Source organism: Varroa jacobsoni, unplaced genomic scaffold (assembly GCF_002532875.2).
Source record: "Varroa jacobsoni isolate VJ856 unplaced genomic scaffold, vjacob_1.0 scaffold_688, whole genome shotgun sequence".
In the NCBI taxonomy this organism is placed as follows: domain Eukaryota; kingdom Metazoa; phylum Arthropoda; class Arachnida; order Mesostigmata; family Varroidae; genus Varroa; species Varroa jacobsoni.
Window position 1 is genome coordinate 136648 of NW_019213590.1, and position 23912 is coordinate 160559.

The following is a 23912-nucleotide window of genomic DNA, read 5'->3' on the forward strand; positions in this document are numbered from 1 at the left end:
TTACGTATAAATACCCAGACGTATTCATTTTTTCCTTTTCTCGTACTTAGTCCGCCTTTAATTAATAAAAACTGGGTGCTATGCACATTTCGTATCTACGCTAGGCTATGTCCACTCTCACGGCGACGTGTACTTGGGTTCTGAACTTAAATTGGTTATATAACTTTATCGTCCTACATTGCACTGTTTTCGTTACATCTGTCCCATCATAATTTTTCCGAGGCACCTCTTCAATTTATTTTATCCAACGATTTATTTTAGTAAATGACTAAACAGTTCAAATCATTTTGTGGTATTATTCCATTAGTGTGCACTATACTTACTTTGCTATATTTAAATAACTTACTTCGATTGTCAAATTACTTTAATTCAGATATTTCGCTATCATATCCTGTGATCCTATATCAAACGTTCTGTACTTTTGTAGTAACTGTCCGTTGATTCCGTTTCAATTAAGCCACTACCGCGCCGGCGTTAACGCTGACGAAACGCTGAGATGAAATTGACTTCAACTTGGAGATTTCCGTTCCACCATCGGAACGCTCGTCTAACTAAGTGAGCAAACAACAGTGTAAAAACACTATAGCAATGCTGCCCTCATCGATATCCTCTTACTAACATGCATACACAAGCACACACAAATGCACATAGCGACGATAATGCTGACAACTATAAATAATTTTATACTTATTATTATGAGCCAACACCAGGAGTGCTGTTATCGTCTCACCGGAAAACTTTTACACATTCAGGAAGTCGCTAGGGGTTGATTCTGCCTGATCGTACTGACACATGCGCACGAATCCTGTGTAGCTCCTTACTCTTAAACAAGCATGTTTATGATTGTGGTACTATTTTTGCCTGCACAGGCATTTCATCTAGATTGCATATCTGACTTTCACATACTGGGAGTGGAATACAGGTCACAATACATAAAAATGAACTATGGGGCAAATACGACAAAGCAGCAGATGTAATTTCAATATTCATGAAGAATAAAGGTAAATATAAAAATGAAGTAATTTTTAGAACGCTACATATCTTCTTTTTTACTTGTATTATATAGAGGCGATTTAGATACGTCATTGTATGCGAGTGTGTAGGAAAGTATCGCTGTCGTTACATCTGCGGGATATGCAGGACGCTCAATTATGAAATATATACTGAGCGATCAAAAACAAAAATCATGTTAGATATTTTTCCATATAAAAATAAAGGAGAGGTTTGCTAAAAGGTAAGTGAATTCTAGCAAACCATGCGACTCTTCAAAGCTTCAAAAAAAATTATTATTATTAAAATAGGGCTGTGTATTCTCCACGATGTTCAAATTCTACACTTTCAGCCATAAGCCAATATGAGCATATAGCACCTACTCTACATTTTCTGTCCTACGATACATCCCAGGTGTTGGCTGTGCCAGGTGTTGGGTCAATCCTTATAACTCCAAAGAATAATAGCATTGAGAATGAAGGCAGAAGCAGCAGAAAATGCGAAGTGATCGGTGATAGCTGGATGGAAAAGTTCTGCTAATGGTTTCTCTTTAAGAATTACACTATAAACGCCTAGTGAGTTATAACCTACAAACAAATACTATGGAAAAATAGAGCAATTCGGTTTAGATTTACTACAAGAAGTCCATCGTTTAGAATAATTTATAATAAGTTAACTGAAAATATTACTTTATCAGGTTGATAATTAGGTTGATTGACTATACTTATCCTTAAAGATTTCGTCGTGAAACGATTAAATATGTCGATAAAATGCATGTACCTGAAAGTCAAAAATTAATTTTTTTTTTATTTTAGCCAAAATTGATTTAGGCCCTTTGCACCTAAATTTACAGGGATCTCTTGATATTTTGCTCGTTTATTCAGTTGTGGATGTATGATATTTGGATCCTGTTCGATGTTTCAGAAAATTGTGCGCTCTAAATAACGTGAATGTAGCTGATAGCTGCTAAGTCGATACGTTTGAAAAGTTCTTATCGATAGCGGTTTTTCTTAACTGTTCAACCGCAATTTTTGGCAGTACGTGTATGATGCAGGTGGTCATATAGTCTTGCAAACAACCACTATCGCAGCTTGTTGAACGCCTTGCTCTTGACAATGCTGGTGCTAATGGCTAAGTTCGTATGGCGGATGTCAACTCTTTCCATATCATTATTACGTGAGTGTTCCACTGCACTTTTGTCTATATATAATAGAAGTATCGACTTCTACCCGTTTCATATGTTTACATATGTGCGTCCTTGCCGGGCTTTCAGCAAGCTCAAGGCGATTTCGTCATGCTCATATACCCATCCTGCTAGCGATTGCCATGCTAAGGTTTAATACTAACGTTTAACGTTAGACGACGTGCGACCGCATCTAGCCCGATACGATGCCGCAAAACGGCATCGCGATTTTATTAGCATAGCACGAAACCTAGGCAACAGCTAGGACAAATTTTTACTTTCGTAGCAAAAGCACAACATGTCAATGCGTTATGGGTGTTTGCTGATGGTTAAATGAGCTAAAAAGGCCACCACTCCTATAGCTGGATCCTAGCATCTAAACAATCATCTGTCTCATTCGATTCACTCTCTTTCTCTCGCTTGGTGCTTTTCGTCTTCGCGACGGTCTGTCATTTAGCTTGCGTTTAGCGGGCCTGAGATCGCTAACTAACCCTTCGTGTGGCGCTATTGCCGGGCAACACTACGCCCAGCAGTGTCGCAGAGCAAACTAAGTACCACAATACTGTACCCCTTTGCAAATAATAACACATAATATTGGAGATTCTGTAAGTGTAGGCCGATATGTGTGTGTATATGTGATGCACTTACATAGCAATTGCTAACAACACTAAAACTGATGTACAAGTATTCGAACCAATAATTCCACGACACAATAACAGTCCTTACTTCGAAGCGAGGAAGCTACGTTGTTCATAAACAATAACATCCACATTAACTGTATTAATAATAATATTTATTACTAAAATGAAAAGGCAATTTTTTCTAAATCAGCAAACCATTTTTCTGCATCAGCTGCCGTAATTATCTTCTCGATAACACCGGAACGCGCGTCCCAATAGACAAGATAGACGACCCAATCTGATCGTTAGTTCAACTATTAGAACAACAACAACAGCGGCAGAAGCTGTCCATGGTGGAAATGCGATGCTACAACAACATATGTACATAGAAAGTCACGTTCTTACGTTTGACAGCAGAGACATTAGAGGTAGTTCTTACCTATGAACGTCGTCTGCGAAGCACATACGATATAGTGAAAGTGCCTTGAAAACAAGTGCTTGCTTTGAATCATAACAGTATTAACATCATCATAATCAGCAGCGTCGTCGTTATCATATCTTTAACGCTTTGGTCTTGTTTATCTTCTCGTTGGTGAACGGGGAGACGTATTCGTTCGAAAGGTTTGTCGTGTCATCCGACGTACGCCGGAATCAGTTGGGAAAGACGCTATCATCACCCTTTGTCGGACAGGAACGCTGTGATAGCCTATTGTGCACCGTTTTTTATGGAGCGCTGCAATCTGCTACTTCTCCATAATTTGAAAGAAGCAGAGCCCTTCTTGCGAGGCAGTAATACTTGTATTACCTCTTCTGCGGTAGAAAACGGTAATGAATGTGCATACACTGCTGTAAGTAGAGTATGATTTCTATAATGCGGACAAAGCTTGCTCGTGCGTTACGTGATTCGACGACACTCAAAATTACCACAAACAAAGTATATATATATATATATGTATCTATATTGGGAAACATATTGTAACGGTATAAAAGGGCTAAACCACAAATGACTTTTTAGAAAATTGAAACTAAATTTATCGTAATAAAGTGAGTGCTATGTCATATGAATAAAATATAATTGCTCATATACATGTTGATGCACTAAAATGATTTTAGTAGGAATTGTGTTTGTCCTAATCGACCCACTTTCCTTGTGTCGACCCACCCAAACCAGGCTGTGTCGGGAAGGCTTGTGAGGAATAAAGTTTGGATCTTGGCCGGGTGTTCATTTCATGTTTCAAGGTATTCGTCCAGTGACAATAATACGTATCTTATACGTGCGAATCGTGTAACCCTTTGTACCTTATTTAGAAGAGTTTCTGTAGCCGAAATGTAGCTAAGATAGAAACTTGTAGCTTATAAGAGCTCATAGCTGGCCGTTAAGAAGTAGCACACCTTCAATAATACATCTGATCAATATCGAATGTACCCTTTCAACAGGAACACTTAATTCAATGTTTCCGAAACTACTTTTTAACGTTAATTTTCTTTTACCCACACACGTGATGCTCATTAATGCTATAGCGTTAGTTCAAGTATCGCGTGTCGCTCAGATGAAGGCGAAATTTTTAACGGCAAGTACGAAAATCTAGTAAACTTTATTATACGGGGTACAATTTAAAATAGACAATAGCGAGTCGATATTTATCGTTGTTTGTTAGACAACCAATAGATGTTAGCAAAAATGAAAACATTTTTTTAGCTCTTCACATTATCCTAAAGAAATTTCTCGATCGTTTCAGGCACCGCGCCTGACTGAAGTGCGGATTGCCGATTCAACTGGGTCATTTCCTCCTATTTCTTATATCTTGTCTCTATATTTCCCAAATGCTTTAACATTATTTTATGATCACCATTTTCGTCACATCTTTTGTCCCTCTCCCTTTAAATGCTAGCGCACGTGTTTCTCAGGATAAACAGCCGCGTTTGCTTTCTGCCGTTGAGCATTCATTATTCGATATTTCGGTCCATTTCCAGCCATCAAACGGTACAATTGGTTTTATGATGTCCATCCATTCATAAAAGCGTCTACGCTTGTTTACTTCACGCCTGTTTAAATTCTCTCTGCATGTTTTTTTCTGTTACGATTAATACGATCGTCTCGCATCTCTCGCGTTAAGTTTAATAGCATGCCTCGGGATCGCTGATTTATGATTTCCGAATTTAATTTTTTAACTCCAGTACACATGGGTTAATACAACAGACGTGCTATTTTTGATGGTACTATCCATTTTAGAAAATTCAGTTATTCTATATAAAAAGCCCACGGAATTTTTCCTTGTTTTGAATATATATATATATATATATATATATAAATTGATTAATTTAGCATGCGTTTGTAAGCGTGAGAAAAGCATCATATACTTAAGTGTATATGTATTTCACACATCTGAAATATCCTTAGTTCTTAGTTTATTTCAGAAATCCACGCCGAATCCATCTATGTATCAAGTTATATATCTAGGTTAGGATATATCCATTAAGGAGGCGCGAACGCGTACAGACGTTCGGAACAAAGGCAAATTTGCTCCATAACCTCCATTCTATTTACGTGTGGGTCTCTGTATCTAATGCGAATGGTCCATTCCGTCTCTGATGAGATGTTTGGCATCCGAGAACCTAAAGATTTCTATTACGTCCAACGAAGAGCGTGGCAGCCGCTACTTTGGAGCTGACAACTAGAATGGGTTGTCAATTAAAGTGGCCCATTAAACCAAATCTCTCCGCTGTGCACCAGTCAGCGGCCAGAAGATTACCTACGTGACGCTTGTAGTGACAGTAATTTCTTTCTGGCAGTTTTCCTCCTCCCTAAAGGCCGCCATTACTCTACATTCAAATCTCATTTGGACGACGAGCAGCAGCCAGCCGGTGGACGGTCAGTCTCTATTCAATTTTAAATTTCCTTTGCACTTGTCAGATAAATACTCGAATTCTTTCGAGTAAAATAATAGGATAGGTGTCAGAACGTCGTAGGCAAACAGATATCGAGTAATTTCTAGTTATATATATATATACTAGGTTATCTAATATGTCGATAAAATAATGGGTGGAAACAAAGTACGAGAAGAACATGAAACAAAAAGTCATAGAGGAGGCACGTCCTGTTATTATCTCCTATCGGCTAGTTCAAATCGTAAAACCTAGTAGAATGCCTTATGTAACTGGAGAAAATCCTTTGTTTAGCAAACGTATATAGATTGTTGCTGCGACAGGACTATATATAATAAATATTCGTAGCTGTCGGAAAAGGTCCGGCAAGATATTGTTCACAGACTTTATTCATGACCCGTATCTAGAATTCTAACTGGTAATTATGCCCGTCGATCGTATTTTTCGATGTGGCGCTGCGTTCTGCTGTGGCAATTATACATAAATGGCAATTGGAACTGAATGCAGCGTTCGGTGTTATACGAAAGCCCATTATAGACAAACTAAGTGAGTTTCAACACTTGAATAGGGGAAAATCTGTTGCACCACGCAAAGGTTGTAAACACGAATCGCAAACGGTTCAAGCTTCAATCAGCCAAAAGTTAGCCAGCGCTCAAGGTTGTTAACATTGCCCTAAATCGAGCATCTCACGCAAAGTTTACTGGGTCTTCGCCAAGTAATGCACGACGTACGGCTTAGCAGGGTCATTCTACTCCGATGTTCAAGTGTGTATATACATAGTGGTCTATTCGTTGGCGATACATGTATGATGGTAGATTTTCATTGCTGCATGTGCAGCTTTCTTTATGACTCGAAAGGCCATCTTCACCCACGTTTTATTTGAGAGAAAATGAACAGGTCAAAAAAGTTAGAAAAATCAGAAAGTAAATAGCATTAATTACAATAATTATTTATTATGCACGGATCCCATGTGATGTAAGATTCTACTATTATTGGTGTGTGCATAGCGGCTATCTGTTTATCAGTGATCTCTCCAGATAATAGCAAGATATCTTACGCTTACACTCAATACGGCTTGCTGGAAACCCAACCGCCGACGTTTGCGTAAAAACTACACAACATCTTAACAAGGTTGCCAGTCACAACTGTGATGATAAACAAAAACAATTAAATTATTAACGAAAAGCGTATCTAGCCGACATTGATACGAATAGCTTTCGAACGGTGGGTAGATAAGGCCTTTCGCTCGTGCAAACCGGTATCACTCCCGAGGTCGCTCGATCGCCCTTGCCTGCCTGTCTGTCTGTCTGTCGCTAATAAAACCAACGGTAACTTTTTTGGTTTTTATACATTTTTATGTGTTGATCTCGTAGTAATCAGTGGTCGGCTATATCACGGTCTTGCTGTTGATCGCTGATTCAGTGGTATGTAAATATGATTAAACGACTGCTTCCCAGTAACAGCATACAAAGCGCTGTGGTGCATTGTCGTTGATTACGTGAGTGACGAACGGGCATAGCTGCACTGGATTGCCCCCCAACTCTGATGGTGAAACTTGGTAATAGTAGAATACAAGTCGTATACAACCCTTATGATATACAATTTGTGACGGAAAGCGCTCCGTAAGAAATGCGATAATTTGACGCAGTGCGAAGAACAAATAAACGATAAATAAATATTCCATAGGCTCGTTGTACTTAGCTTGTATCTTTTTCATAATTACTCGATAGCACCGTATGTGCAGTTGCCATAATATAAATCATTACCGATAACGCTATGAGATTGAATGGCGGTGAATTGGGGCCAATATAACGGGGAACGACCGCAATGGCGTATTTATTTTTGCGGATAATGGTTATTTTGTAATATGAACACCTCGTTGCACTGTGTAGAATACGAATTCAAATTATTTACTGTGGCTCCAGTAAGTACATGCGTCTGTTTTCGGTGTTGCCGAACCCGTTTTAGTGAAAAAGACGGCTGTAATTAAGAGAAATTGTTGAACACCAAAATTTTTGTTCTCACCTGATGACTGGTTGTGAATTATGACATACTTAATTCGGAAAAACAAGAAAAAATATTAAATAGGAAGTCAATCAAAAATTACGGGATATGCAAATATCATTTATGCCCACTATACTCTGATAAGCATTAAACACGAGTGACAGAAATTCTGCCGCTGACAGGATAAACCGTGAATTCTTTTTTGCTTTACGTCGTATGAATGGCAATCATTCGGTATTGTTGAGACGCGTCCACTTTCCCATTTCCTGTTACTTCCTCTAGCACAAGTGAACAAAGGAGACGGTAGATCCCTCCAATATTTCTATAGTCAGATTTCTAGCTTGATAAAATAAATTTAGTACTGTCATTTTGAAGTTGCTTTTTAGTCCGTATAGTCGGTAGTAAGTGGTAATGCCGGTTAAATTCTAGATGTCAACAGATACATTTGAAGAGCTGAAAGACGTGGTATCGTAAGAAGGAAAAGCTTCAAAATAAGCTCACAAAATGGCGATAGAAAATAGCCGAGCGAGCAAAAGTTGAGTTTGCTATATTTGGTTGTCGAGGCCCGGGCGGACAACTTCAGGTCGGCGGAGTTCTAATATGAATAGCTGTCAATGGCTTTTATCCTGTAGTTAACCATAGACGGTGAATGGCGGACGAGCAGCAAAGACTTCTGCCTGTTAGACGGTAGAATGTCGCTAAGTAGGCAGATTGTCGTACGGGAACAAAGGAAACAATTGGTGGTGCCCAAAGATCAGTTGAACTTTTCGTAAAAGAAGTGCGAAGCTCAGTCAGCTTGAAATAGTGGCCTTAGAATAGTACGCGATTGGAGTTGGTACATGAGGTAAAGTTTATGTGCAAGGGTTATCTAATGGGCTGCGGTGTGAAGGACCATATCTGGGTGTTTTCCGGTCATAGCGACTTTGAAGTGTATTTATTACTATTACAAGCAAAAATCATTGTTCTTTCGTGTGAGGACTTTCCCCATGAAGTGCCATCTTGAAGTTAGAAATATCAGATATTTTCTTGCCTTAATAAAAAGGCTGTAAAGGTATCATCGCCAATATATTTGTTTACGTAATAGTAAAAGAGGCAGATTGCTGCCGCCACAAATATTATTAGCAACTCCAAACCGAAGTTTTGTCTCGAGGAGTGGTCTGGCGTCCACTCCGTAACTTTTATATACGGCGGCAGCGATAGCAGTAGGACTCATCTGTTTATTCATGTGTATCTACATCCTCGTATAGAGCTTACATCATTAATCACCACTACTAGGTGCCTTCCGTTTTACGCAAATAGAAATTATCATATAATAATGTGGATAGCATAACTTCCACGACAGCAGCGACACGATTAGACAGCGACGCCGGACTCGAACGAAAAAAAAAGCTCATCTGTTTACGTACTCGCACTCAAAATGCAAAAGTGCATGTGGAATATGGGTATACAGTAATAATAATAAAAATATACACCTTCTACACATCATCATACACACACATCTATACGGTATTAGTGGTCTATAAGCGTCGGCTTCGAACAGCACATTCGTATTGTATGCGGTTGATATGGGGCGTTACCGTTCCGTGTGTAACAATGTGTATGGTGGCGACGTTGTTAATTAATGCGTGCGTCGTACGCCTCTAGACCTTTTCACATTACCCCTCTGACAAACCCAATACGTTGCGATGCAACACCGTACGGTAAGCATCGATCGTATCGCTTTGTTGTGTTTCTTGCTGCTGATCATAATGGCAGTTCGGCGCCAGTTGTAAATGTAGTTACACACACACACACACCGATATACGCAGGCACACGTATATATATAGCGGCGGCGCCACAGCGCCACGGCAAATGCATAACAACGTATCGACCTGAAACAGCAGCTGCTATATCTGCTGTTAGTGTTGAGGTCGCTAGATTTCCTTTGCTCGTAATGGCCTGCGGACGAAGCTTTTATATGGCCCAATTTTGAATGACAGCATCGGAAGGGCCAGCAGCGACAGCACGCAGTGTTTACCGAAAAGGACGCCATACAACGCGTCGCCAAACGCCTCAATATTTCTTCGTTTTGTTCGTTGTTATGGATCGACATTAGGGTCGCCGCACTAACAGCACGCACCAGTGCAACATGCGCTATTCCAACAGGAAAAAAAGAAATCGGATCGTTGCTGTTATCGCCATGGAAAAAAAGAGTTCCCAAAGGGAGCGCCAGAATGATTCGTAGTAATGTTAACGCTGCAATTCGTTCAGGGCGCCGCAGTCATTGTTACGGCAACATGAAGGTTGCTATGAGAGTGATGGCGACGAAACTTGGCTTAATCGAACAGGCGTCAAACCCCACTGAAGTGTTTGGGTCTCCACATGTCGATTCGACGATACCATGACTTGTGTGGCATATTCGATATTCTATGTACTAATAGATGCATCGTGGTTAATGACGAATTTAGACCAGGCTCGAATTGTTCGTCCAATGAATGAACTTGTAGAAAACGATAAAAAATAGTGAGAGACCAAGCCGTATTTTTGTGATGGGTACCGGAATTGTTTAGATTGAATCTTCCACCCTAACTAACGATTTTTTTTCGGAAATAAATATATAAAATTAATTATATTAACATATAAAATATTTTCCTTTTTCAGTAAATTCATTACTTTAAACTCATTTAGTTTTTACGGGGCTGTACCGTTTCGAGTACTCTGGTTTTGCCTAACGAATAAGATGGCGCTAAGTTCCGAAATGTGCGGGAAAATTGAAGCGTACTTTGCTTTTGTTGTCACGTTTGATTCTGCGAATTGTTCCATTCAGGGACCATTCCGTTTATATTCGATTTGCGTGTAATTGCTACTTTTAAAACTTGCTACCTAAATGTAACCCGATTCGTGCCTCTAAATCCGGTATCCCGTAGGCTCACAGACACAAAGGCTAAAACCTGGCTAGCGCTAGAGAGCGCGCTACGGACTATTCTAACATGGCAGTTGCCAATTAAGACAACAATAACTAGTCTGCCATACTTCGAACGTTTAATTGTAACTGAACATCAACGTGTTATCAGCTGATGTGGCTCGTCATCTTACCACAGCGTTCACGTTATGTTTTGCCTCGCTCTACATAAATTTGTGTCAGAAGCGACTCTTTACAACAGGAGTTATTTTTACTGTTTCTACTTCGTGTGTATCGATGTAGTTTAGCGTGTTATCGCCCGCGTCGCTTTTGCACGTACCATCAAGATTATATCTATTTTTCTAGTTGGAAGCTGAAAACGTATGCGAGTAACGAAGAAAATTCGTTTAGCGCTTCGCTGGCCGTCTTATCCTTTAGGCCTTGATCGGGCCTGAATAGGCTCTCAGTAACCGCTGAATGCTGCCCCAAGTGTCATTATCAGCGGCTTTAAACCTGGTTTAGAAAAACAACAGCAAGACTGGCAACCTTCCGTCGTTAGCATCGTCAATGTGAGCAAAAAATAAATGACCTTTCCATATATTTCGTTTGATCTCATCTGCCTGATCGGTATCGTCTTTGGCAGATTTTGGCTGTGCTTGATTTCAGCAAACGACCTTTACAGTCGCGTGTTAATTCGCTTTTATGTTCGCCAGCAACGTCTACGAGGCTGGTCTATGGAATGATCTTCTCATAACGTTGGTCCGTTTCCCAGAACTGCTATTGCAGCTGTTTGCCCCACGATAATTCGCTTCCGCTATTTAGCAGGTTATCTTTTATTGAACTTCTGACCCAATACTAACGTAAAAACTAATGCTTGGGATGATATAAACAGAATTAACAAACGAATAAGAAATATGTCGTTGAACGGTTCGAAAGTTACCGCTAAAATCGCGGAATTCGAGAGTAGTGGATACAGTGCCAGACTCAATGGAGGAACAGTGGAAAGGCCGAGAAGGCTAAGAAAGAAAACGAGAGGGAAGGGGAAGGAGAGCAGACGAAAATGCGAAAAACAACTTCGCTCTCATTGTAATATTCTTTAATTGAAATTGAAGAAAATTCCGGAAGGAAACCGTAAAATATTCTTATGGGAGAAACGTCGCATTCATGTACTATACAGGGACGAATAAAGGTTAAACATAAACAAATTAATAATATAAAGACGTGTTCGTTTGGAAAATTAAATATAAACATAAAAGATTGGGTTTACGTAAGGCGGCACAACATAAAAACAGCTGGCTTTGTCTGTAGTTATAGTAGTGCATTGGTTGGAACAAATATTGCTTTTAGAAGAATTTTCGGTAATTCTCATCAGTGGTAGTCTCAGTGGCACAAATGTAGAGTAAGTAGGTTAAGTACCATTGCTATGTCAAAGATTGAAAAAACTATAACAATATGCTACGCCGTTTTTATAAAACAGAGGCCACTGCCGTCATCGTCGAATCGAGCGTTTGACCAAGATAGATAGGGGTACTTTCATGGATCATTGCAGTACATGTAACATTCGGCTTATCACACTGTGCATCCTTTTACCTGACATGCTGGACTACATCGTGAACAACGTAACTGCTCTTCCCGTCGCCGTCATCTTTTTAATCTATAATTACTGATTTTCTATGTGGACAAACTTTCACAAGAGTAGGACAATCTATTTGTTCGAGAACGTTTCCTGAGACGTTCGACGGAGGGTACCTGTGGAAGCAGGCCTCTACGCCAATGTCGTCTCGTATAATGACGCCAGGCGGCCAACTGCGAACAATGCCCCCATTGACGCGAAGCACTGGCGTCGAGCGTGTATATAACAATGCTGCATATATTATATTTGGAAATTGCCGCTCAGTTTTTTTCGCGAGAAACATATTTTGTGGAGCGCTATAAGAATCGCGTACCATTCACGCTATCCGGTAAGGATTCGTAAGATAATTGTTCACCCAGAAACAATTATAAACCATATGGATTCGCGTACCCTAGTAGGCAAAAAAAAAATAGTTCATATGAATGGACATGTTTTAATGGCACTCGCCTACGCCACACAAACCACGGTCATTTTGCCGCGCTATAGATGTAGTCTTGCTTAGATATTATTTCAATGTTCACGAAACATAATAGTTCAATAGTACCACATAGTGTCGGACGCCAACGACGTATGAACTGTTCATTCGATTCCAGCCAAGGCCTTTGTTAGAGGTTCACGCGCAGGCTCGTCAATTGGTCCGAGAGCACATTTGCATCCATCGATATCATTCGTGGGCTAGAAATACTCGTTTCATTTTTTCTGGACAAATATGTCAAGAATTTATTAAAAACTCGTTTCTTGTATGGCGGCACGTTGCATAATTTTTGGAAAGTCTCACCCAAATAGTCGTTCTATACTACACTTTCTTCTTGTATTATATAAAATATACGATAATGCTATAAGAATATTCTTGAACACATTCTATATGAAAAGTTGTTAGCTTTCAGCTGACGTCGACAGTCGCAAGACTGATTGTACCATCTCTACAAACTTTTTTAGTTATTCAAAACATTTTCAATCATTCAACAAGCAATATCTTTCCGATATAAACACTGGAAAACTTTTCTTTTATTTTCGTATGAAGTTCGGGTGGACCGGGCTGATGTTATTGCTTCACAAAAAATAATCTTTTCAAATGCGAACTGTATGAGTCTGTGCGACTGCATTTGAATGGGGCGAGAAAGCTGAACCTGCGCTCGCCAGCGTCAGCCCCGACAACGATAATAACAATAATAACAACAGCCGTAACAACGTTAATGCCCACAATGGCTGCAAAAAAAACCACAACAAACAGTCTCCTACTTTATGTTAGCGGTGCAAGTCGTTCGTGGGGTGTGTGTGTGTAATAAGAGTTTACGGACAAATAAATACTACACGTACTGGTTTAACATCGAACGACAAAATTGACCTATACAGTAAAGTGGTTAACCAATTATTGGAGATAAGAAACCTTCTTTCTAGCGATCTATGTATGTACGGAATATACGGCGGGCAGAATTAGAAAAGGCCCAAGTGGAATAAACTTGAAACGAGGCCAAGCGTAGCGATAGGAAATGTTGTATTAGCAGATGTCGTCACATCGCAATAACAAAAAAAAAAAAAGTTGAAACCCTTCAAAACCTTTTGGTGTCTCTGTCTAGTGGAATTGGTCTTATTTTTGATCTCACTGCACTTTTCCATGCCACTGATAGCGATATAGCTTGATTTAATTATTGTGTATTAGAACATGCCGCAAACTATATTGTAGTCCTCGAAAGCAATATTATAAGGTCTATCTATTTGTCCGTCACGACCTGATCGCGTTGTCCCTTAACAACAACCGCCAATGTTCGCTGCCTCTATGGGAGATCCTCAGAGCTTCCTATAAATCGACGGACAGACGCACCATCCATAATATGCATCTGATTCGTTTCATAGTAGATGAGATGTGTGAATCTTGCGTCAGCATTGCAGCTAACATTTGGGTATCTAGGGGATACTTGTATATACATATATGTATATACAAGTATCCCCAAGTAGTGTATTTGTTATTTATCGGGCATTAGTCGGAGCAACAGTAGTCATATTTGAGGTAATTGTTGTTGTCCTCGCTGCTGCTGCTGCTGCTGCTAGTGTCGTAGTATTCTATATGATCATCTGTCACGCTCTGTGTAGAGCAGACGATTTACGCTCGGCAGCACTGACGAACACTCGCGCTAAGAGTAGCGGTAACGACGTAGGAGCCGCAAAAAAACTGAAACGCGTTTGTTTACTCGCGTCGATTTCGTGATTCAGAGTCGCTGTCATCACCGCTCCAGCCGCCCATTTCTGGTTAATTGGATTCAGTAATAATAATAATAATGATAGCAGCTGCAGCAGCTGTAGCCGAAATGCGGTACAACACTGTTGCAAATATACTTGGGTTTCTTCACCGGACGAAAAATTCGTTTAGAAGCTACAAAGCTGACAATAACAGTCACAAGACGAACAGCAGGGTGCAAACGCAGCAACAGAATAAACGCGAGGGAATATGAGAAATCAAATGGAGTTGGGTAAGGCGGCGGCCGGCGACAGACAAACTGTAGACTTTATGAGCCGCTGAAGCTGTCTGGCTTCCAGAGCGACCGTTGCCCCAGAGCCCTGCCAGTAACACCAATAGCATGGAGCAAAGTTTCATGAATCCAACATGGAAACTGCTGATGGTGAGCGCTGCTAACGGCCAAGGCGTAAAAATACGCTAAAATGGCCATAAAGCTGACAGCAGATCGTCGCATTAGTATGTTGCTGAAAACAATAATAACTGTTAGTAATAAGCATAGTAATTGTTTGAGGAAGAAACCAAGCTGAAAGTGTTTTGTATTTTATGCGATTTTTTATGCGGTAGAGTTAAACTGCTAGCTTGCTTTTTCTCTTTGATCCTTTAGGCTTTGTTACAAGTCCACTGAGACAAATCAGGGACTCATTTGTACTGAAAGTGGATTGGAGGAAGGCGCCGGTAGAAGCTAACGGACGGACTGGCTGCTACACACTACACTTGGTAAAGCAAAACGTTGCATTTGCTATAACCATTGTATTTATTTCTATACGATTGTTTTCAGCTGGATAGAAACACGTGTTCACGTAAACAGTGTTGAAAATACGCCACTAACAAATAGCTCAATCAGTAAGATCGCATTGGCAAGAGTATCTTGTGGGAAAAACTCTATGCTAAATAGTGAAATGACGGCTTTTTTCTCGATAGCGTAAAATAAACAAGAAGTTAACACACGGTAAACATTTGGTCGTAGTTCAGCATTACTCCCAAATGTCAAACTGTTATGAGAAAAGCTAATTGCAATAGCCATCGATTCAAAAGTCCTTATGACAGTAAATGGGGTTCTGTAAGATGTTTCGGACCGTCTCCTACGATAAAGAGCCTACGCTTAAAAAGTTAGAGTCTGAATCGTTGAAGTTTATCGCATTTCGGAGGTTTTGTTGTAGGAGAGTGCCGATTAAACTGTACCTATGCAATGAAAAAATTGCATCGAGTAACATGGCTACAAGGAGCTTTAGCTATCGCTTAGAGCTGACTTGTCATTAAGGCATGATGGTGGTCTTACAAAACGATGAAGCTATTTGTTTGAGTACGGGATCCTCTCCATTACATACACATTTTTGCATGAAAGACAATGGAGCCAATGATTCGAATAACTAAGTACTAGCTATTCAAAGCATCTAGCAGACTTTTACAGCGCAACGTCGCTATGGTTCAGGACGAACGCAATCTATCATAAAGCTATTCTCAATTGTTTTCAAATATTTTGGGCACTTGAACTCCCAGCAGGATGGCATCACCCAGCACAGTCACTGTCCCAGCGAAACAGTGCGATGGCTTTTTTCAAGATCCATGTTCATATTCGCTTTACCGTCTTTAATCTAAGACCATTGTTAATTTCCATCACGGCATATAATTGTTGTACCGTTTGATAGGTCTGTTAAAGAAACTATGGCAGAGTTCGGTAAGGTTCACGTTGGCTAGACTTTCCAGTGAATGAGGTCCTTGACGCCTACCGAAAAACTGATCCCGAAGGCCTGTCCACACAATTTGAACAGCGAAGGGTTTTAAAAACTGATAAAAATATAAAAAAAAAATCTTCCGCTAAGAAAACCCTTCTTGATTCCGAAATCGATATAAATAGCATGTTATCCATTAGCATTAACGTTGTGTTCGTATCTTCATCATGTCAACATCTACCAGGTAACTGGGAATGCTTTATCCCCTTAGGGCAAATGAGCGAAAATGGAAATGCGTAATATTTTAAGTTTACATTTTACATTTGTGGTCTCGTTTAGCTTCTCGTAGCCGGTCATAACTTTCCAATCCAGTTTGATCCTACTGAGAAAAACAGAGATATTAGACAAGAAAACTATGCATATATACAAATCATCTTTCACTCGATGTGCGAAATCTGTTACGGACACTTTGATTTTCTGGTTAGCCTATATCAACGGGGTTCAGAATGAGGTCAACAACAAGTTTCCACAATGAAAGACTAGATCAGAACCTCGAGGTAGGTCAGTGTCGTTGCTGCCGTCGGCCTTTACGAGCCTCGTAATCAGGCCTCAAACGCACGCGACCGATATATATATTCAGTGATTTTCGTAGAGAAACATGTAATCGTGGAATTTATAACTGCACAAGTTTTACGCGTGTAACTAGTAACGCGTACATAATAATTAGATGCGACGGCACAGCAAGCGCAATTGGTAATAAAATTTGATAAACTGTAAAACAATTGTAATTCCGATCTGTTTGGAACCACTATTTAACTGGTCAAAGATTATGTAAGTGAGTCTGTGTCTAATTCTTCGGCAATCAATCGAATGGATGACGCAGCACTTAGTCAAAAATACGGAAATAGAAAATAAAAAAGCTATCATTTGAAGGAAAATTTGAGCAAAAAAAATGACTATCATTTGTAAATAAACAAAAATATATTTATCCATCAATTTATAACATAGATTTGAACTAAAATGTACATATATACAGACCCTACGTATTGTATTTAATGGAGCTTGAGCTTATTATTTGAACCGTTGTTGTGAACAACGTAGATTTCTTGTAATCTTGCTGTTACAGGTCAATCTCGTTAGTCGTGCTCGCTTGCTATGCAACCGAGGAATCCCAGCTGTCAGTGTCGCAACAGCCCGGGCAAAAGTATCCATCAGGCATCCATGATTCTATGCAGTGGTTATCTATTAGCACCAGCAGGAGTGGCTGTTGTATCGGGATTGTTAAGACAAAGCTGCGTCAGCAATGGCTGTATGTAGCACAATGCGGAGACATCGGTAACAGCAAAAAGTAATGGTCACCAGGATACCGTGTCGCCAATGCTTTCCCTGCTTTCAGTATCGAAAGAGTACAGTTATTGTCTCGCAAATACACGGTGCACTCCAGCGACCATGGCATCAGCAGTGGAGCATTTTGCGTGTGCATCTCTGCGTCGGTGCGCAGATGGGGATCAGTCGCTTTCCCACAGTTTCTCCTGGGATTGAGCGTATGTAGTTGCGTATGCGGTTGCTGACGCTGAGAGCGGCTGTTGGACGGCTGAACTGCTCACTTCCTCTTGTTGACTCGCCTGCGGTTATTAGCGGTGAAGGATCAAGGAAAAACAACTAGTGGATAGCGACGAAAACAGCAGCTTGCGTTGGTTCTCACCACATACGCAACGCGTTCGCGGTCCCCCATTATATTCGAATGAAGATAAAACTTAACGCAAAGGACTTCCTGTCCTGGAAAAGAGTCATTTTAGCAGGACTAGCCAGCTGACCTAAACACAATGAGCAGACGTTTTTTTCTGTTTAGACGGTGACAGAGGGCGGGATTCAGTGTTGACATAAGCAAAACCGATGATGATTGCTTTGTCCTGGATAAGAAGCCCTGACACAGAGGCAAGAAATTTTTAGGTGCATGATAAAAATGATCAGCTCATTGTTCACACATCTTTAAGCTGTGTATGGATTCAAACCGAGTTCGGCCTCAACTATTGAAACTATTGGTAAAAAGCAGTTCTTATCCCTTTATAAGGATACATAACACATGAAATAAAGGAAACATAAACTAAATCTCTAGTAAATTTTAGATTTTGACGTTCGACTGCCCAATGTGGCAACGGTTCGTTCGGTGTACATTCAAAAAGTATCTTCCATCAAACTCAGTTAGAGTATTCCTCTGGACAAATAATACGGGTATACGGTACACAATCAAAGACATGTAGGTCAAACCTGACATGAGCACCTAAATCACGCAGGTAATCCATACAGCAGCAGCTTTTAAGTCACGCGGGCACACCTACCTTGTACGCGAAGAGTCAGCCGAAGATCGATTTTTTCTACTTTAAAGCACCTTCGATACCTTAGTCGGACCGGAATTTACCCGGGATCACTATACAAAGCTACCAATCTCAGTTCGTCATTCTCAACGCCATCATCATTGTCATCGTCATCACCTGTCCTAATTCATCATTGCTCTGCACAGTCCAACTCCCCAACAGTTGAAGAATCTACCACACTGTTACTAATAGCATCCGTTAATAATGTCGCTGCAGACTGATTGTAAAGCAGCATACAATTCCTCCCACTGCCCTAATCGCTTTCTATCCACTTCCTGTCCTTCTCCACGCACCGGCTGCGTTTTATTTTTGAAGCATTACTATGGGCTTGCGCCGCGCTGCTACCACAAACCTGTAACTCTCGGTGCCATTCGACTTCGATTCACCATTGTCTCTTTCTTTGCCACCGTTTACCACTACCACGCCACAGTAAACGTAAACATTGCCATACTAGCAGAGCCGGCGATGCACAGGTCCAGGACAAGGACTCGACGCCCCTGTCTGTTTCAGGGTGTCTCTTTTTTACAGGGTGTCGCTTCCGATTTGTCGTTTTGTTACTCAAGTACGGACAAGAACAGCTCCAGCCGTGTGACAGTGCGCCCCAGCGGTGCAATACTCCAGAACTAGCGAGATCGCCACTGTGGCCCGTCTTGCTCAATTGCCGGTGGCCGCATACGCAACGCGGCAGAGTATACGGCACCGGGAACGGCAACAACAACGACTCGACCACCGCGGTGGAGGTGGTGGCCTCGCTCGTCGACAACAGGGAGATGGGGAGAGCGTTGTGTACATCGGAGGAGTGCGAGGGAAACCCGATCGGGAGAGGGCTTGAGAGAGATCGGATTGCGAGAGAGAGAGAGAGCGCTGCAGGAGTAGCAGACGACAAAGGAGACGACGACGACGATTACTACTGAGGCGACTACTGACGACGACTACTGAGGAGTCGAGGCGCATACGCTCGAAAAGAAGTGAGCTCCTTCAGAGAGAAAGAGAGAGAGAGAGAGAGAGAGAGGGAGAGAGAGAGAAGGAAAGAAGGGAAGTGCTTTAGGCGTGGATGGTGACACTGAATGGTTTGTTAATACTGTCGTCATGATAGGGAAACGCTAGAGAATCGAGGCTTCGAAACAGGTCTGCGTCTGCAGGTCCGTCAAGAGTAGCGAAGCATCGCAAGGCCTTGTTTAGATGTACAAGATGGGTAAAATTGGTAGCCTACCACTATATGTACTGGTACATGCATAATCGATACTGAGTCGGGCGCCGCGCTGGATCGGGGAGACAATAAAGGAGAAAATGGTAGATAGGATGAGAAGATGCTGTGTGCAAAGGAACTAGGAGTAAGTGAAGCGTACCGGCAAAATGTGCAGGCCAATTGAATTTGAAGCACTCTAAGCATAAAGCTATGGTGGATTGTAGTACATGCTTACTTTACATAGTTTAACCTGGGTTGCTGCGATACATATTGGTTAATACATGGATTCGTAAGCTACTCCACCTGTGGTTAGATGTTGAAGTTTTCAAAGGAAAAATAAACAGTTTTAAAGGCACTTATCACATTATACACAGTCTTGAAGACTTACTGTATAGATCGATAAAATCGTTGTAGGTTATGAAAAATGTCTGTCTGAATTGCAAAAGCAATTAATTAAAGCAGTGTACAATCTAATAAATATAAAAGCAAACGGAATGTTCAATTTTGCACAACCCTTTTTCTTTTAACTTTAGTTCCTAGTTACTCCAGTCTACTCCCGAGTGAACATTAGGCAATATGTACTAACTCTAAAACGAATTTTGTGCTTAACTTAAATCTTTGGCTGGGTCTTCGGCAAAAATTTAAGACGACCAAGTTTGATGTTCTGTTTTTCCGCGCTCTAGGCACTCACAGTGGGTCCGCAATAAAGAAAATCGTTATTATATTACTTAAAAAAAGGTTAAGAGATACAAAGGTTTCAGTTGCGCGTTAATTACAATAATTGGGCCTTTATTATGGTACCATTCGGTGTGTGAAGAAGAAACTTTGCGGACGTACATTTTCCTAGATACCTGTACAATGATTGTTTCGTTCATGTGGCCTAACAGCGTTGAACTTTTCTGATAGATGAATTAAAAATAAGGTACAAAGGACTAACATTTATAAAAATGAAATGTTATAATTTTGCTCTATATATTTGAAAAAAAAATTATTGAAAATTATGTGGTTTGCAAAGAAATCCAGAGGTGGTCGTCTAAACTACATGATAACGTTCAAAATATAATGGCAGGCATCGCAATTGTTAACCAAACTTTGATAGGGCGTATTTGTGATAACGTGCAAAATTCATTCATTCATAGGATTTATACATTTTACGAAGAATTCTAAAACACTTCTTTAAAGATTTCGCTGTTGATTCAACAACTCAAGCACAAAAAGATCATACTAGCCTTATAATAGGAAGTCATTCTTGGCCAATAAAATGATCCTGTCGGCCTTTCCATTAGCTACATTATTAGTAATAGCTGCTATATCATCACGGCTTGAGAGAGATCAGACTGTATGCCGTAGCCTAATTACGTACGAACCGTACTTTGATACAGTTGTACTGCGATTGTACACATTTTCCATAAGTTATCATTACTAAAACAGAAAAAAGATGAGCCTGAAATTGGTCACCGAAAAATGTTCATGCAATGCATTGAAATGACTTATTCATGATAATCTCTTCTTTATAAAGCATTGTCTTTAATAACAAATAAGAATTAGCGCAACGATGGTGTTTCCGGTTAGAGAAGTTCGGCTAACATCTAAAAAAGCACAAAAGAAACGCCGTGATTTATCGATAAAAGTATTCTATGAACAGCCTGTGACTTCGTTTCGCTCGCTTCAACAGCTCGCTATATTGTTAATGTGCTTCATAACTATTTCTATTCTGATTTGCATACGATGGCAGTACCCTGCGCAGTGACTAAAATTGCCCTAGAGCCAAATTCTAGAAAATCAACATTAGATTAAGCTGAAATCCATCATTTTATCATAAATTCAAAATATTATTTATACGTTATACTGTTAACGCAATATATCTAGCGCTATATAAATAGAGCGCTGTTTTCTGTGCCTGTAAAGTTGACGACACCTTTTTAGCCTAATAAAATCTCAGCTAAAAAAATACTGATATAAATTTAAAAGTATTATGATAATATGTATCGTTTTGCCTTATTCTTACTCGGCAAAATTCACATTTATATTAGCAGTCACACCGAGGGCAGCGGTAGACCATAAAATTCATAACAATTTGTTTCAAATATTTGGTAGGTCCACTTCAGACTCTAATATATCTCTCTCTCGTAAACACTCTGGTACGCCTAGCAAAGTTAGTTCGCTGCAGCAATAACTTCATATATCTTAATTATTCGCAGATCGGATATCCGAGATGTAGCACACACAAGCGTTTCCAGGCCTGTTCTGATAAATTCTGCTAAAGCGTTCTCGTTACGCGTCTATCCAGCGTATGTAAGCTGATGCGCGTCTGCCGCTTCGGCCAATTGACATCCCACCCACTATCGGTTTCAAGTTTGTAGCAACACACAAAAACTACTGACTTCTGAAAAACAACGGTGCATAGTAATGTCACATTTAACGCTTTTGAGCAACGTCATAATTCAAGTTACGTTCGTGAAAAGGACCAAGTTACTGTATTTGTTCCAGGGTCCATCTATTCGTTTTATATGTTAAAGAAAATGACCTGCTGCGCTAAATATAGATAGATATAGTCTGGTCTCGTCGACGAACTCAAGTTAACCTCTTCCCGCCGTTTTAGTTACATTTACGAGTTGGCTGGATTCACTCAGTTCACAATGGGTGACTTGCCTCGAGACGCTGTAGTATAAGCGAACAATAAACCGATGTCTTACCGGGCATTAACGCCTATGGATCAGGTTGACTTTGGGTCGACTTGAAATAGATTCATTTCGAAAACGGACCTCATTGTTTGACCCACAGACGTCATCAGGGATATATATATTCTTATAGATAAATAGAAGAAACAGCTTTCCAAACATCTAGCTTAATAGCTTTCCTTTTAATCTTGTCCATAAAAAGATAAACTATTTAGAGATGAAAAATTACCCCTTACGTTACATGAACGTGTCTCTGCTGCAATAAAAAATTGAAAATGATCCATCCATCCATTACAGCGCTACAAAATGCTACATTTTTTTACATGCTTGTGTGTCTATAGTGAATCCACTATCTAAAAGATGTAGAGTTCTAGAGGCATAACATCCTCTATATGCGAGCGAAGTCTGCGTAGCTTTCACTAAGAATAATAAATGAAGCTTTAGCTACTGAAGACGACGACGACGATGAAGACGATGACGATGGTAATACTGTTGCGAAAAAAAATTGTTCTACAAAACTAAGATAAAAGCATCCCATCTAACAACATAGCACTTTTTATTGTTAAGGCCATAATCAATTTGACGATATTCCAACTTCTAAGCATTACAGTCAACACATCATTTTGACTACTTGGTCCTTTTCTTTGTATTTATATATTCTATTGAATTGCTAGATTGCTCCTGTTCTAGCACGTCCTTAACATAGACTACATTTGCTTCCTGAACCAAACGTATCGTTCTAACTTGTGATGGTTATAGTCAAAATGCACATTTAAGTAACGAAAAAAAAAAAAAAAAAAGAGCATAAAGGAACATTTTAAGAACTGTGACGTCCGGCAAAAATACAGCATTTATTACCAACCATTACGGCTGCTAAAATGAATACTTCTGCCATTGCTGATGCTTGGTTATTTTCGTTCGTCGTCTAGGGCAAACAACTTGATCCAAAAAAACAACGGAAGAGAATGTGACCACTTCTCTATTGCCGCAGAAGTGCGAAAAGTCTTTATCGACTACGAGAAATAAGTATTAACAGGGGTATTTGTGTCCATGTATCTCATGAGTTACCGATCCGGCTATGAAAAGATGACTGGCGCACATATACTCGTAAAGATAAATAGGGGGCACAGTACGGCCATATAATGGGGCTGGCGACATACTCTCTTTGACCAAACCGTCAATGTTTCTCGGCACATTAAATATATCATCGTGCTTTTTAAGAATACAGTTGTTGCGCTGGTGGTTGAAGACTTTGTTTTTTGTTGATTCGTAGATGCAGATCCGTCGGTCGGTAACTTGGTCGACTGGCCAGTATTTTGATCTATTATTTTTTTGTCAATATTGATTGGGGAACTCAGCTTTGCGGAACGGCTGTGTCGTTACAGCGCCTAAATGTCGAAGACTATGTCCTGTTTGTATATACATATGCAATTACATGTCGACATGATTTTCGCATTAGATATGATGGAGCTGTCTATGTATGTCACCCTGCATACGTTTATATATTATTGATACAGGTACCCATTCGACCATTTAGCTGGATATAAATGTTACA

General features: G+C 40.2%; 1 protein-coding gene and 1 long non-coding RNA gene across 4 annotated transcripts in view; one reads left to right on the forward strand and one right to left on the reverse strand.

Annotated features, from left to right (window-relative positions):
- The window catches only part of DAAM (disheveled-associated activator of morphogenesis-like protein), a 113541-nt gene extending 93244 nt beyond the window's left edge, over positions 1 to 20297 (reverse strand). The window contains exon 1 of the mRNA XM_022837049.2: positions 18452 to 20297. The gene's annotated coding sequence lies outside the window, so the exon portion shown is untranslated. The remainder of the gene's footprint in view (positions 1 to 18451) is intronic.
- LOC111262646 (uncharacterized) lies at positions 1797 to 20178 on the forward strand. Of its 3 annotated transcripts, none has more exons than XR_002681764.2 (3): positions 1797 to 3618; positions 3965 to 4032; positions 17236 to 20178. It is a non-coding gene; the product is annotated as an uncharacterized LOC111262646 (long non-coding RNA). The 3 variants fall into 3 exon arrangements; XR_002681763.2 differs by lacking the exons at positions 1797 to 3618; positions 3965 to 4032 and adding exons at positions 10434 to 11963; positions 15041 to 15153; XR_002681765.2 differs by lacking the exon at positions 3965 to 4032.
- Positions 20298 to 23912: the final 3615 nt, after the last annotated feature.